Raw genomic sequence first — 16,940 nt, forward strand, 5'->3', positions numbered from 1 at the left:
AAAGTCCATTGATCCATCTGACATGGTACCAAGGCCTTGCCACATGTAGAAAGGACTATACCTTACATACAAAGGGCCATACCTATGTACATCTTGGAGGATGTGGAGGATTTGAAGGGGTCTGACTAACTGTAATTGGTTACAAGTGCAAGTGGAGGATTAAGGGGCTAATTGATTTAACTCACTAAATGGAAAGTGGAGGAAACTAAACAAAATAAATAAATAAGGTATTAATTTAATTTTTGAGATGAGGATAGGGGGTTAGGTAAATAAATAATTAGATTTATATACCTAAGATAAAATATAGAAGAAGGATGATTCAATGATTTAGGGTAGAAATAGATGTAGGTGAATAGTGATGAATAGTGGATGAATAATGATTTTATTAATTAAATAGTTCATTTCTAAGGGGATGGAAATTTGATAGCTAATCTAATTATTAAGGTCAATTCAATCAATTATAAATAAAATAATCAAGTATTGAAAATGACAAACTTTAGTTGTAGACCTTGTCCTTCTTTGAGATGATGTTACAAAGTAGTATTATTTCAAATAAGATTAAAATATAGTGCTTGGAAGAAAAATGCTAGATTAAGGAAGATACCCTTGAGTCATTCATAGGTAGTCACTAATGGACTCAAGCTCCCAATATCACTTGCAAAACAAAAAGATTCCTTCCTCAAGAAAGCAACAAGAGAAAAATATTACTTGACTATGGGCAAAATGGGTTTGATTTGTTGATAAAGAATGAACATTTAATATGTGCATATGATGCCTTGCTAATATAGGCAAGGTTGAAAGATATGACTAGACTTGAGATGTGACACATGCCTTGAGAAAGATTCATATGTCCGAAGGAGTAAACTTAATATGTGAACATGTGCTTGAATAGGAGCTAACTAGGAATAAGCTAGATAATATGCCTTGTTCACACTGTAAAAAGGAAATTGTATTAGAAAAAAACCATTTTCACACTAACACTCCCTCTTAAGTGCAACTTTGAGAGAATGTAGATAAATACAAATGATGGAAATATGTATGGATAATTATGATGATGGGTCTCAACTACTAGGGCATATTAGGCACTAATTTACAAATGATCTCTCACAACTAGAGGAAAGAAGAAAATCCAACAAAATATCTTACCTGATTTTCTCTCATATTTGACAAGGGGCTTTAAATCTAAAGCTCTGATACCATGTTCTAGTCACCAATTGACTCAAGCTCTCATGATCGTGTGCATAGACAAAAGATGCCACTAATAAGAAAGTGGCAATAAAAAATATATTGTTTGATTATGGGAATAATGAATTTGGTATATTTATCAATGACTGACACTTAATATGTACATATAATACCTTTCTTATATAGGAAAGGCTGTGAGATGAAATTTGACAAGATTGTGATAAGTTTCCTAATCCCATGCAATGAGGCAACTAGTGTTAAGATATGATAAGATCACATGACAACTAGATGCTTCTAGAATTAACAAGTGAACATGTGTGAATAGAATCTAATGAAGAACAAATTAGATAATATTTTCATGCCCAAATTTCAACGCTTGAAAAATCAATTTTTTTTAATAATTAAACATAGATTTATAGGAAGAGCTAAGACTCAACTTTCTTAACCATGCTGATGGGATAATAACTATGTCACCAACTACTGTCTATTATGTTATATATTCAAAAAACTAAAAAGCTAGACAACAAAGGTAATCATAAATGACAACTTGATCTTCAACCCTCTCGTTCTGAGTTAAATTTGTTAACACAATGTACCCATCGTTCAATTCTGGGAAGGAGATAATTTTGTCAATCGACCTGTCTCCTTGTATTTGTTCGCATTTTGAGTTTATTGGTATTTTGCATCAAGATTGCATTAATGATATGTTGTCATTGATGTCAATTGAACCGGTTAATGGTATTCATGTTATTGTTGATATTGTTGTTTTTAATATTGGCTAGTAACCGGTAAGAAGAGATTTGTGGAAGATGTTGTAAACCTGTATGCTAAGTTTGTGAGTTGAACCAGTGTAAAGGGTTAAACCTTTCTATATAATGTAACCAGTAAACCTTATCAACTGTTAAACCCTAACCGACCAAGTTTGATGGTTTATTATCTGATAAGCGGTAATGATGGAGACACGTGTGATAACTTGATTAAGGAGATATTCAAATTGTTTTGGCGCATTTGTTCTTGTCTAGGAAAGGAGCAAAGTGGATTGCATCTAATGCACAACGCTTGATGAGTTACAAAGTCCAATAGAGCGGTGATCATGGAGCGGTTGAAATTGTCTTGAAGAATGTCAAGAGATTGTCATGATTTCTAACGGTCAAGATTGTACCGACTTGTTTGTAATCTCGATGATGAGAATTAAGTTTTTGCTATGTTATCAACCTAATTGATTTCTATTTAAGGTCGATGAAGTTGTTTGTTAAGGTTGTTGGCAAGGTTGGTAGAAAACCTGTTGAGTGTGTAGTTGCCAAACCGGTGAATGGATCTGCACTTTGAGTGAAGGTAGACTGAAGGTTATAGAAGGATCCGATCAAGCAAAAGTAGTGCTATTCAGACAGATCAACAAAACTGTTGTTTTCTAACAATTACAACAGAAGTTAAATCCCTTAATCGGGTAATCTCTAACAAGCTTAGTTACTCATTAAATCCTCTAACAAGGTGGTCCATTAGCTTGGATTCTTAAATCCTGCAGTGAGGTTACTCCTAACAGGGTATTGTGCTTCTGACAAGGCATATTTGCAAAATCCCTTAATCGGGTGATTCCTAACCGGAATTAGTTTTTAACAAGACTTATTGTAAAGCTCTAACAAACTTTGGCTCCTAACAGGGCGAACTTCAGAAGAGTTTAGATAGCTATCCTTGTGAGTCTCATCTCACTGTGGTTTTTACCTATTTGGGTTTTCCACGTATAAACATTTGTGTCAAGTGGTGAATGATTTTGTGGTTGTGATCTTATTTATTGATTTGGTTAAATCTCTGATAAGGCATGTTAAGTAGAAGCATTGAGAGATGAATATGTTGAGTTATGATTAAGCATTGTTGATATTCACAAGATTGAAGTTGTTTACTGTTAAAGTTGTCATAATAGTTTTTGATTAAGGAAAAAACAGGTTTTGAAGGGGCCCCGAAACCCTTTACAAGAAGAACTTAAACAACAAAGCTACAAGAGACAGAAAAGAACAGAAACCACAAAAAAACCAGCGGAAACCGAAGAAAACCCAAAAAAGCCCCAAAAAGCCAGCATGTCTTCCAACTTTCAGATTTTTTTCAGGGCTTTAGCAAGGGTGTTGCTGATATCATACAACTCTTTGATATTGTCTTTGAAGTTGGGGGGATCCCTTGCTGAGGTAGCCACAACTTTCTTGATACTGGCCCTGGTTCTCTTCGCAGTACCGCCCACCGGATTAGCATCACCACTTCCAGTCTGGATGGTCTCTTCTTCCAGGTCAAGATCCACAACCAGTTTAGGAGTGCAGGTGTGATCAACGACCTTGGCGATGTCCTCCAGGTTTTTGATGACAACAGAGAGGATACTTGGGATAACTCCCATCAGATTTTTCATCGCTTCTTTTCCCTCTTCCAATGATTTTACCTTATTCTCCAATTCCTGCTTCCAATTAATCTGCTCTCTATTTTCATCCTCCCTCTTTTCATCTGTTTTAATCCCTTTCTTGTCTAGGTTTTTCAGGGTCTCGTAGGTCCACCTATCGAAATCCATTCTGGCCTCAGAGAACTTCTTGATGTTTGCAGCTTCGTAGTAGCCCCCAGTAGCCTTGCCAATTTTAGCTCTCTCTTTCTCTTTTCGCAAGAATAGGTTAACTGCGTTGTTGGAGACCTTGAGGTCTCGAAAGAAATTAAGCCCAGAGTGGGGCATTCCGGTCACAGTGGAAATGAGCCCAGCGTCCAACTTAAACTTAACACCATAAAGTTTAAAAGAGCCATAAGACTAGTTTTCAGAAATCTTGGAAACGGCTAAGTTAACCCTACATTTGTCATAGTCCTCAAGTTTCTCCATGAAGTTGGTAAGAGAGCCCTTCTCCAATTTTGCCCAGACTTTAGGCATTGCTTTCCAGGTCGATGTATTGTCTGGTTCTTCCCACCTTAGGTCTCCTCCCATCTTCGGATATGGGCTGTTTGCTCTATTTCTCTGCAAGTTATCACCTTCTTTTTCGATGTTGCTAAAGTTTTTGAGCTGGGTAACCCACAAAGCGTGCAACACTTTATTAGAAACAATAGAGGATCTGTCGCATCGCCATGTAATGATGGCCTTTCCAGCAAGGCATAAATGATGCTTTTTACTTGTCATGATTCAATTGTCCTTCTCTCCCCGTATAACGGTCCTTTCTAATGAACTCTTTGATATTTTAATTGAGATCCTCCTCGTGCCAAATCATTTGGGAGTCAGAGTTAACTCTAGTGTTCGCTAAGCAATCCGCCACACTGTTTTTCTCTTTGAAGGCATGTTGAATAATGATTTCTTTGAAACTGGCAATGATCTCCCTAGCTTTCATGATGCTATTTTCAATAGACCAGGAAGGCTCCGATTCCCCCTTTAGGCACTTTATGATATTGAGTGAATCTCCCTCAAGCCATATTTTATCATAATTTAGACTTTTGGCAATAATTAAGGTATTCAAGGCTGTAGAGGCTTCAACAAAATGGCTAGTTTGATTCCCCAGAGGACCAGCCGTCGCTTTGAGACAACTTCCAGCAAAATTCTTGACAATGCCCCAATATCTAGCTTTACTCGGATTCCCTTTAGAGGCCCCATCAAAGTTAGCCTTAATCCATCCCTGCAGGGGGAAACACCAGACTAGACCTTCTCTTCCAGTCTCCTTGATGGTGGTAGTAGTAGAAAGGTTCCACCTGTCTTTAAAATCATCTTTAGCAGCTAGTCCCTGATCAGTGCAGTAGAGGCTTTCAAAGATACTCCTAAAGATTTTATCTGCAACCACTTCAGGAAAAGCCCTTTTATCCCTAAAAATCCTGTTGTTGCGCTCTTTCGAGATATTCCAGATAACAATCGGCAGAGTAAGTTTCCAGGTCTCCACAATTTTAGGATTAGAACTAGGGCAATGCCATTGAAGCCAGGTGTCACCAAGAGAGTTCGGGAAAACCCAACTCAGGTTCCATCTGGAGAGGATGATTTTCCAGATATCCTGGCTAAAAGTACATTGATTGAGAATATGGTAAGCTGTCTCTTCTTCCTTGCAGCAAAGAGAACACCTGTTAGGAAAAATAATACCTCTTTTGTGAAGATTGTCGAGGTTTAATACCTTATTTTTGATGAAAATCCAGAAGAAGATATTGACCTTAGGAACCAACTTCTTGTTCCAGACTTTAGCCCAGATGGGAATTTCTTCCATCGGGCACTGTGAATAGCCACTGCAGAGGAGATAGAGTATTTCCCATACAGAGTTTCCCTCCATATCAATTTGTCTTCTTTGTTGTCTCTAGGGATTTTAGCAGAGAGAGCTATTTGAAGGAACTTGAGTACCGGACACTGCTGGCTAAAGTCAATCCATTTCCCATTTCTCCAGTAGTCTCTTACCATTTCTCCATACCTGCTTTTGAATCGGTCTTTCCAATCTTTAATGATTGGGATTTCCTCCAAATTTTTATCCAGGAACCATTTATCTTCCCAAAATCTTATTCTCCTCCCATCTCCAAGGTTCCAAGTTCTGCCAGCAACAGCCCAGCTTTTAGCTGATTGCACAACATTCCATATGGCAGATCCTTCAACATTAAAAGAGTTGTCAAAGAATTCTTCCTCAGAAGGTTGCATATAGAGATATTTGTTTTTCCAGATAGAGCTCCATTCTCTTTCTTCTCCTTTGAATCTGTTTGGCTAGTAAAGCTTTATTCATAGTACCAATGTTCCTTATGCCCAGCCCACTAGAGGCCTTAGGGGAGCAAATTTTATTCCAGGCAATAAGGGGGATTCTGTTTTTAGCTTCCACTCCCGACCAAAGGCACTTTTTTTGGATTTTTTCAATGGCTTCCGCAAACTTTGAGGGGATTTTGAACAAGCTAAGAGCATACATAGGAAGATTTTGGAGAGTGGCTTTGAGCAAAGTGATTTTTCCAGCTTGACTTAGGATAGCCCCTTTCTAGCCAGCAAGTTTCAAGTTGATTCTGTCAATTAGCTTGTTCCAGAAGGAATCCTCAGGCTTGAGACACAGAGGAAGCCCCAAATAGGTAGAGGGAAACTTAGCGATGTTGCAGCCCAGGATCCTGCCAATCCTTATTTGCCTTTGAGCCGGGGTGTTGATGAAAAAAAGAGAGCTTTTATCCCAGTTGATTTTTTGGCCAGAGGTAGATTCATAGGTGTTCAGAATAATCTTTCATATTTTTAGCTTCCATGATGGTGGCTTCCCCCATGGTGATAGAGTCATCAATGAATTGTTCATGAGAATAGACAACATTGGAAGAAGAAGGTTTCAGGCCCTTAAGATTGCCATCTTCCACATTTTTAAGGATGAACCTTCCCAGGCATTCAACAAGAATAAGTTGTCATAATAGTTAAACCTGTTGATGTCAAGTATTTTTATGAATATTTATCTTGACTGAGATATGATTACTTTGTTTGACTGAGGTTGAGTTTGGGAACTTTGTATCAATTTTTTTAGTATACTGATTCACCCCCCCTCTCAATATTCTATCAAATACTTATTCTTTCACAATACCATCAATTGGTATCATAGCATCTCAGGTCCTCTTAATCTAAAAGCCTAACAACTTGAGGAAAAGATCTGGTAGATCATGATGAAGAAAGAAGGTCTGAGGTTCAACAAAGATAACTATAGAATATGGAGTGATAGAATGAAGATTTACATTAAGAGTCTTGGTAGTCAGTATTGGGAGCATATAGAAAATAAGTATATTACACCTACTGGACCCCTGACTGATGATCAGAAGAAAGAACAACAAGAAAATCACCAGGCACTAGAAGATATTATCAGTTCCCTATCTGATGCTGAATATGTAGATGGTCATGGTCTTGAAACTGCATATGAAGTATGGAAGAAACTGGAAGAGATTTATAGTGGTGATGAACATGTTAAGATTGCCAAAGAGGAGAGTTTAAGAGGCAAGTTTGACGACATGAGAATGTCTAAAGGTGAGAATATCCAACAGTATGGTCAAAGGATTAAAGAGATAGTTGGTGAGATAAAGAGTGCAGGAGGGAAAGTGGAAGATGCCACAGTAATAAGTAAGGTACTGATAACCCTGCTACCGGTCTATGGTATCCGAGTTGCAGCTATTCAGGAGCTGAAATCCATTGATAAGATAAAGGTAACTCTTGACTCTATTATTGGCAAACTTATTGCTTTTGAACGAAATGGCTATGATGGTAGTGTACAGAAATCATAATCTGCATTTAGAGCTTCTTTCTCTAACCCATATGTGAGAAGAAGTAGAGATACCAGCCGTAACTATTAATCTAGACCCAACAAAGATGTTGAAGATGAAGACAACTTAGTAGAACTTGAAGCATTGTTGGAAAAACGACTGCCTAGAGGCAGTGGTAAATATAGAGGTAAGCTTCCCTTAAAATGTTTTGCATGCAACAAGATTGATCATATAGCAACAAATTGCCCTAATGGTGAAAATGAAAGAAAGAGAGACAAATTTAAGAAATACAAGGGTAAAGGCAAGAGAGATTGTCTTGTAGCTATTGACAGTGGTGTTACCGATGAAGAATCTAATGATGATGCTAGTGAAGGCATTATGTTTGTAGCGATTAAGGAAGAAATATCAGATTAGAAGGCACTAGTATCCAAAATGGATAACTCTGATGATTGGATCATTGATAGTGGTTGTTCACATCACATGACCAGTGATCGAAGCAATTTTCTTTCCCTGAAGGAATTTGATGGCGGTGTTGTCAGATTTGGCAATGACTCACCCTGTATGGTTAAAGGTAAGGGTTTTATCTCTCTTAATGGGAAAAACAGTGCTGACGATGTCTTTTGGGTTGAAGGCCTAAAGAACAATCTTCTTAGTGTGGCACAACTTAATGACAGAGGATACCCACTAGAATTCAAAAATGGTATATGCAAAATCTTTGACAACAAAGGTGAATTGATTGCAACTGGTAAACAAACCAGAGGTGATCTGTTTCATCTCAATCCTAAAATTAGCATCTGTTTGATTGCGAAAGTGGATGATAGCTGGCTCCGACATAAGAGATTTTGTCATATTAATTTTGACAATATTATTAAAGTAAGCAAGTCTAAGACATGAAGAGGTCTACCTCAGCTAGACAAACTAGTTAATTCTCTTTGTAAAGAATGTCAACTAGGAAAGATGACTTCTTCAACTTTCAAGAGCAAGCCCTTCTCAACAGAGAACTTGTTTGATTTGGTTCATACAGATCTATGTGGACCAATTAGAACAAGAAGCATTCAAGGTGATAGATACTTTATGATCTTTACTGATGATTGTTCAAGATAATGTGGGTCACATTCTTGAATGATAAAAATGAAGCTTTTGGTAAATTCAAGGCATTCAGAGCCTTAGCTGAGAAAGAGAGTGGCAAAAAGATAAAATGTCTATGAATAGATCAAGGCGGTGAATTCACTTCTGTAGAGTTCACTAAATATTGTGATGATAATGGTATCAAGTGACAACTTTCTGCACCAAGGACACCACAGCAGAATGGTATAGCATAAAGAAACAACCAGTCAGTGGTTGAAGCTGCTAGGACTATGTTGATACAAGGTGGTGTATCAAAAACATTTTGGAAAGAAGCTATAAGTACAACTGTGTACACAATGAACTGAGTTCTGGTGAAAAGAGGTAAGGACAAGACCCCATATGAGTACTGGTATGGGTGATCACCTACTGTTAGCTGTTTTAAAATATTGGTAGTAAATTTTTTACTAAAAGAGTTGATTACATAAGAAAAATTTGAAGCTAAGAGTGACGAAGGCATATTTCTTGGCTATTCTACCAAGAGTAAGGCCTATAAATGCTTCAACAACTGAACACAAAAAATTGTTGAAAGTGCTGATGTTCGTGTAGATGAATGTCCTGAAATTGCAGAAGGAACTAGTTTTGAGAAGGATGAAGATCCTTGCATTTTGCTTTTGGAACCTGAAACTATTAAAACAAAAACCGGTAAAGCAAGTCCTGATGAACTTGTTCAACCGGAACAAATAAATTTAGAGGAAGATGACAATGATCAAGCTGAACCTGAAGAGAATGATCATGTTATTCCTAGGTATGTGAGACTGAATCACAGTCCCGAATAGATAATTGGTGATAAGGATGCTGGAGTACTAACTAGAAGGAGAATAAGAGAGAACTCTTGCATGATATCCACCTTTGAACCTAGAAGTGATAAAAAGGTATTTGGTGATGATCATTGGGTGAAATCTATGGAGGAGGAGTTAGATCAAATTGAGAAGAACAACACTTGGACTCTGGAACCCCGACCGGTAAACAAGAATGTTATAGGTACCAAATGGGTGTTTAGAAACAAGTTAAATGAAAATGGTGTTGTAGTTCAAAATAAGGCAAGATTAGTATGCAAAGGTTATGCACAAGAAGAAGGAGAAGACTATGGAGAAAATTTTGCACCAGTAGCAAGACTGGAAGGTGTCAGAACATTGCTTCCATTTGCAGCTCATAATAAGTTCAAGGTATACTAGATGGATGTTAAGTCTGCATTCTTGAATGAGATACTAGAAGAAGAGGTTTATATAGAGCAGCCTGATGGTTATGCATTGATAGATAAGGAAGACATGGTATGCAAATTGCATAAAGCCTTGTATGGATTAAATCAGGCACCTAGAGCATGGTATGAACGACTTCATACTCATTTGATGAAGATAGGCTTTACTAGAACCAGTGATGACAACAACATTTATCTCTAGTCTGAAGGAGATGATATACTGGTCAGTGAAGTATTTGTAGATGACATTATATTTGGAGGTAATGATGACATGAGTAATTGGTTTCTAGATGTAATGAAGAATAAATTTGAGATGTCATTAGTAGGGGAAATAAAAAATTTCTTAGGCTTACAGTTACAGCATATGAAGAATTGTATTTTCATTACTCAATCCAAGTATGTGAAAGAGGTTTTGAAGACTTTCGGTATGAGTGACTGTAAACCAGTTGGAACCCCAATGGTTACAGGTTGTAAATTGTCCAAGGAAGATGCATCTAAGTCTATAGATGAAAAGGAATACCGGTCAATGATTGGCAAACTACACTATGTTATTCACAGTCAACCAGATATTGCCCATGCAGTTGGTATTGTTGCTAGATTTCAAAAGAATCCAAAGGAGGCACATTTGATGGCAACCAAGAGATTTTTTAGATATCTGAAAGGTACTATTGACTATGGGTTATGGTATCCATATGGGAAAATTTTGACCTGAAAGCATACACAGATGCTGATTGGGTAGGAAACATTGATGACCGGAATAGTACTACAGGTGGAGCATTCTTTTTAGGAGGAAGGCTAGTCTCTTGGAGTAGTAAAAAGCAGAGTTGCACTTCACAATCTACTACTGAAGCTGAGTATGTAGCAGCTTATATGAATTGCACACAAGCTATGTGGATGAGGCACATTTCAGAAGGTTTGGAGATAGAAATCTCAGAACCTATAAAGATTTTGTGTGATAATACAAGTGCAATAAACATTTAAAAAAATCCTTTTTTGCACACAAGGACTAAGCACATTGAATTGAAATATCACTTCTTGAGGAAAAATTTCAAAGTAAAGATGTTATCTTGGAGCATGTTTCTACCAAGGAGCAACTTGCAGATATCTTTACCAAACCTCTACCTAAGATCACTTTCGAGTATCTTAGAAGTCAATTGGGGGTTGTGCCTCTTCATGAAGTGAGTTAAGCATGATGTTGATTGCATCAGTCCCTGAACCACTTGTAGAATCTTATATGGATTGATGAATGAGCGGATGTATTCCACATGGGGAGCATTAAAATCACAGTGAGAGCATAATTTCATGTTTTAATTTCACTTTGGCATTGTTGTCAAAAGGGGAGAAGAATTATGTGATTGGGGAGAATAATTATGTGATTGGGGAGAAGAATTATGTGTCTGATTAAGTGAACCAGCGACAGGCTAAAGATAGATAGAGCAAGGTGAATATTTGGTAATGTAAACCAGGATTCCTATTCACCAATCTCAACAACAATTAGAGGCGTTGATATTTGTATTGCCATCAATGCCAAAGGGGGAGATTGTTGGCATTTTGAGTTTATTGGTAGTTTGCATCAAGATTGCATTAATGATATGTTGTCATTGATGCCAATTGAACCAATAAATGGTATTCATGTTATTGCTGATATTATTGTTTTTGATATTGGCTAGTAACTAGTAAGAAGAGATTTGTGGAAGATGTTGTAAACCTGTATGTTAAGTTTGTGAGTTGAACAGGTGTAAAGGGTTAAACCTTTCTATATAATGTAACCGGTAAACCCTATCAGCTGTTAAACCCTAACCGACCAAGTTTGATGGTTTATTATCTTATAAGTGGTAATAATGGAGCCACATGTGATAATTTGATTAAGGAGATATTCAAATTGTTTTGGCATGTTTGTTCTTGTCTAGGGAAGGAGCAAAGTGGATTGCATCTAATGCACAACGCATGATGAGTTACAAAGTCCAATAGAGCGGTGATCATGGAGCGGTTGAAATTGTCTTGAAGAATGTGAAGAGATTGTCGCGATTTCTAACAGTCAAGATTGTACCGACTTGTTTCTAATCTTGATGATGAGAATTAGGTTTTTGTTGTGTTATCGACCTAATTGATTTCTATTTAAGGTTGATGAAGTTGTTTGTTAAGGTTGTTGGCAAGGTTGGTAGAAAACTTGTTGAGTGTGTAGTTGCCAAACCAGTGAATGGATCTGCACTTTGAGTGAAGGCAGACTAAAGGTTATAGAAGGATCTAATCAAGAAAAAGTAGTGCTATTCAGACAGATCAACAAAACTTTTATTTTCTAACAATTATAACAGAAGTTAAATTCCTTAATCGGGTAAGCTCTAACAAGCTTGGTTACTCATTAAATCCTCTAACAAGGTGGTCCATTAGCTTGGATTCTTAAATCCTCCAGTGAGGTTACTCCTAATAGGGTATTGTGCTTCTGACAAGGCATATTTGTAAAATCCCTTAATCGGGTGATTCCTAACCGGAATTAGTTCTTAATAGGACTTATTGTAAAGCTCTAACAGACTTTGGCTCCTAATAGGGAGAACTTCAAAAGAGTTCAGATAGCTCTCCTTGTGAGTCTCATCTCACTGTGGTTTTTACCTATTTGGGTTTTCCACATATAAACATTTGTGTCAAGTGGTGAATGATTTTGTGGTTGTGATCTTATTTATTGATTTGGTTAAATCTCTGGTAAGGCATGTTAAGTAGAAGAATTGAGAGATGAATATGTTGAGGTATGATTAAGCATTGTTGATATTCACAAGATTGAAGTTGTTTACTGTTAAAGTTGTCATTACAGTTAAACCTATTGATGTCAAGTATTCTTATGAATATTGATCTTGACTGAGATATGATTACTTTGTTTGACTGAGGTTGAGTCTGGGAACTTTGTATCAGTTTTTCAGTATACTGATTCACCTCCCCTCTCAGTATTCTACCTGATACTTATTCTTTCATCATGCCATTTGTGTTTTCATTCTAAGATTTTAAATTATTTATTTGAATGTACTTAAAGGAGAGTAGTTAACTTGAATGGATAATCAATTAAAAGACTCATAACACAATTTATTGCATGCAAAAAATCGGGGATATTACACTAGATTGAAAGAGTGCTTGTAATGTGTACTTATCTACAACCAACTATTTACTTGCTCACTTTACTCGAAAAGGAGTTTGCCTCTCTAATCCAAGAGTTAATTATAATGCCACAAATTAGTGTTACCTATTTTTTGCTTGTAGGACAAAATAGCCTTGTAATGAGCCCTAGGTCTTTTTAGGAGGATTTTTTGAGGGGCTTTGAATGATAAAAGGGTTCAAAATATTAAGTTTTAAAAACACAAATATCTCATGTTGTTGGGTTAAATATTTCAAAATCATTCTTCCTATGTTGAATAGAGTCAAAGGAAAGTTCATGTTAACATTTGGAGGGAATTAAAAGTTCAAAACTATAGTCTTGAAATTGCATGTTAGGGTTTTCTGTGAGTTTCAAATAAACTTTGCTTTCCACCTTGCTCTTTGATCGTGAATATGGAGTTTTATATGACAAAAGCTACATGCAAACCCTTCTACACCTCTATTATGTCACAAAGGAGTCACCAAGTGATAGTTATTTGAAGTATGCATATATGTATAAGTGAAAAGAGCAATGATGAAGACTCTAGAAGAAATTTAGAGAGGTGCCAAGGGTTTCAATCAAATTCCATGTTGAAAGGTAGGGCTCTCAAGCCTAAACAAAACCCCCACTCTATGATAAATAAGTGGTTTCATCAATATCTTTAACTGTTCAAAGGTATATGGCATTTAAGATGGTGAAGTTTCTTTCTTTCCTAGTCAAAAATAGATCCTAAGTTTTCTTATAGAAATATTAGGTTAAGGGCATAAACAATGAAGAAGATTTCTCATTGTAGGTTCTACACCCTTTGTTTAAACATGTTGCTTATTGTATAAGACCAATTCTCTTAACGAAGGTCAATACTTTTGGATCTAAACAATCAAGAATCAGTGAAGTCCATTCACAAAAAACCAGTAAGAATTGGTAAGTGTATAGTCCAAACAGATTATTAAGACATTCATAATAAATTCCAATTACAAATTATAAACTCAATTTTGAGTGAGCAATACAATAGTATTAAATCCCACTAAAACTCAAATATCAATTAAACTGCAAAATTAACTTTGATAATTAAATCATACACTCAAAAAAATGATTACTCATAAGGCTTATTTCATAATTAAATATTGAACCACCATTATATATTAAAATATCATTAATACACGCATATTAAATGATGATGATTCACAATTGACTGACAATGCACAAACAATCTTTATGGGTCTCACACAATTTTGCAATAAGGTAACTGGACTTTACCAAAATGGTAATCGGAGGTTTGAACACACATAGTTGGGTAACTCATCCAAATTAGGAAGGATGGCTAGGGCTAGGTAACATTAATGGCCAGTGTGAGCTATGTCCTGTAACCACCATTGGGAATATGAACATGCTTAGACATGTGGAGTGAGGTGGAGTCGATTCCTTGTACCTGCATAAACCAAAACACAACAAATACTTGTACATACCTAAATCAATTGAGGTCACATAATAACCTTGTTAGTAACATGATATTTTAACCACATCAAACCAGTTATAACAACAACTGATTCCTAACATGTGTATCTATAAGAATTTAATCTCTTTAATGAAATAAAATAACAAAAATATAAGTTATTAGTATTAAATCAATCAATCAAGCTAACATTAATTGCTTCCTTCTAATCATTAATCAAATCAACATAGATTAAATATGGTAACTCTAAATCATAACATTAGGTTATCTAAATCATCAAAACACAACAGGTCTATGTTACACCATAGTAACAATCCAATAGGTCACTTATCCATAATGAATATGCAATAATGGTCCTCACAACTATACAACAAGTAAGCACACATGCCAATGCAATAACATAATCATAATCTTTATAATGAAAAAATCCAACACATCACTGGTCCTAAATGATCACGGGACATATATGAAAACAATAATAAGATAAACACTCGGAGTAACTTCAACAATGAAGTATCTAGAACAAGATCAATCACCACAAATGTATCTACATCCAAACTACAAATGGCACCATCCAAAAGCACATTGCCAAGTCCACATGAAGAAGTATGTAATCTAGAAAAGAGAATGAGAGGGGAATTACAAACAAAGGGCTATGTTGCCATCTTAAGGGGGGTATGTTAAACACACCTTAAGACTAAGAGAGGGGGTGAATTAGATAGGAACTTAAAGAATTTAACCTTAAACTTTATCTTTCATAAAAACAATGAACCTATCTTTAACTTATCACCAACAATGAAGAATAGAGAAATCAATCACAATGCATAAGTAAACACCAAAATTATGTGGAAAACCCAACAAGGAAAACCATGGTGAGATTCAAATCACAATAGATGAAATAATTTGTACAAATGTATTTTAGGCCCATGACCAAGAAGTCACACTGCCACCTAAAATACTTGTAGGCTGATATGCATCGTCCCAGGGCAAGATACACAAAGACTTAAAGGTTGTTCCAAGGCAAGATACATCAGGGTTTGCAAGTTGAAGCACATTGCTCCAAGGCAAGATACAATATGATTTATAGGCTAATGTTCACTACTCCATGGAAAGATACTATTGGAATCAATGAACATGGAGAGAGGGGGGGGGGTGTGAATCAGTGTTATGCAAATTCTGATTTTGACAATTTGATCTTTAAACCACTTAATGCATATGAAAAGAAATGAAGTGCAGAAACACAGAGAAAAGATTAGCAATACCATAACACCAAGATTTTTATGTGGAAACCCAGTTAAAGGAAAAACCACGGTGGGATTCAAACCCGCAATATTAATATACACTACTAAAAGTATAAAAATATCACATAAGGGGAATGCACATGCATTCAGGTACACTGCCTAGAGCTTGCTACTCAGTTTACAAATAAGGGCTACAACCCTGGAAGGCTCATTGCCTTACAAAATGTTTGTAAGTTATTACAATGTACTTTGAACTATGAAATAGCATCAACAAATACCTGAGTATAGTTCTGGTTAAGCATAAAATACATATTCTTACACTGCTCTCCAACTTTGCTCTGTTTTGATAATCTGCATTATACCAGAGCTCTAATCTTCATTATTCGCATGAGAAGCTGCACAAAATCACCCATACACACTTCACAAATATCTGTCGACCTAAAAAATGATTGTATAAACCTATCTTATATATCTGCATTACCGATTTAGATCATCACCATGTCAGCTTCAAGAACATGACACAAAATATGAAACGTGCTCACAAGTCATCTCAATTCCATCTCCAATGTGTATGCGGACCAAAAAAAATATCCACACTCTTCCCACATGACAACTCATCAACCTCGAACACATAATCAATTACCAAAATAGATCCGCAAGCTCCGGAAAATGAATTATCACACGTTACAACTGATATGCACCGTTCTTATAAAAACCCTGATTAACGGATCTTACAACTTGAAAAAAACTCATCACCGGAGGCCACAATCTTGGAATAAGACATATTACATATCTACAAAATTTCCCCGAAATCCATAAAGCACAATACTCAACCAAAATAATCCACTGACCACCAAACTGTACACTTTGTCAAGCACTGTGTTCCACTTTCTAGACAAGCAAAATTGTACTTCAAACTTCTGGTAGGATGAATCCATACAGTCCAAATGAAATCTCTAAGCTAGGTTTCTATCAATGACAACATCTTAATATGTATACAGTGTCTCTTGCCAACAATCTCCCCCTTTGACATTGATGGAAAAACTTAGTGAAAAATGACTATGTTGGATCACAACCAAAGTATATACACTGCAACAAAAAACCTAATCACCTAAATTCAAAGAATCAAAGAATTAAGGAACTCCCCCTCAGATCAACATTTTTCACTCCTATACAACCTCCCTTTGACATCAATGACAAAGGTAAGATATCAAGACCCAAAATTTCATGCCAAAGAATGTCATAGACATAGGTACAAACCTAATTCATAAAATCTTAAAGACATCTGCATAGGAATTCTTCAATATGTTCAAGTGATTTACCCAATCCTTTTGCAAATTCTCAAAAATTGTTATAAATCCATTGAAAAGGTAAGATTGCGCTTATGTAGTTTTCAGGTCTTCTGGTTCATCTGCCTTGAGATCA

The sequence above is a fragment of the Cryptomeria japonica genome, chromosome 1 (genome assembly GCF_030272615.1).
Source record: "Cryptomeria japonica chromosome 1, Sugi_1.0, whole genome shotgun sequence".
Lineage (NCBI taxonomy): Eukaryota > Viridiplantae > Streptophyta > Pinopsida > Cupressales > Cupressaceae > Cryptomeria > Cryptomeria japonica.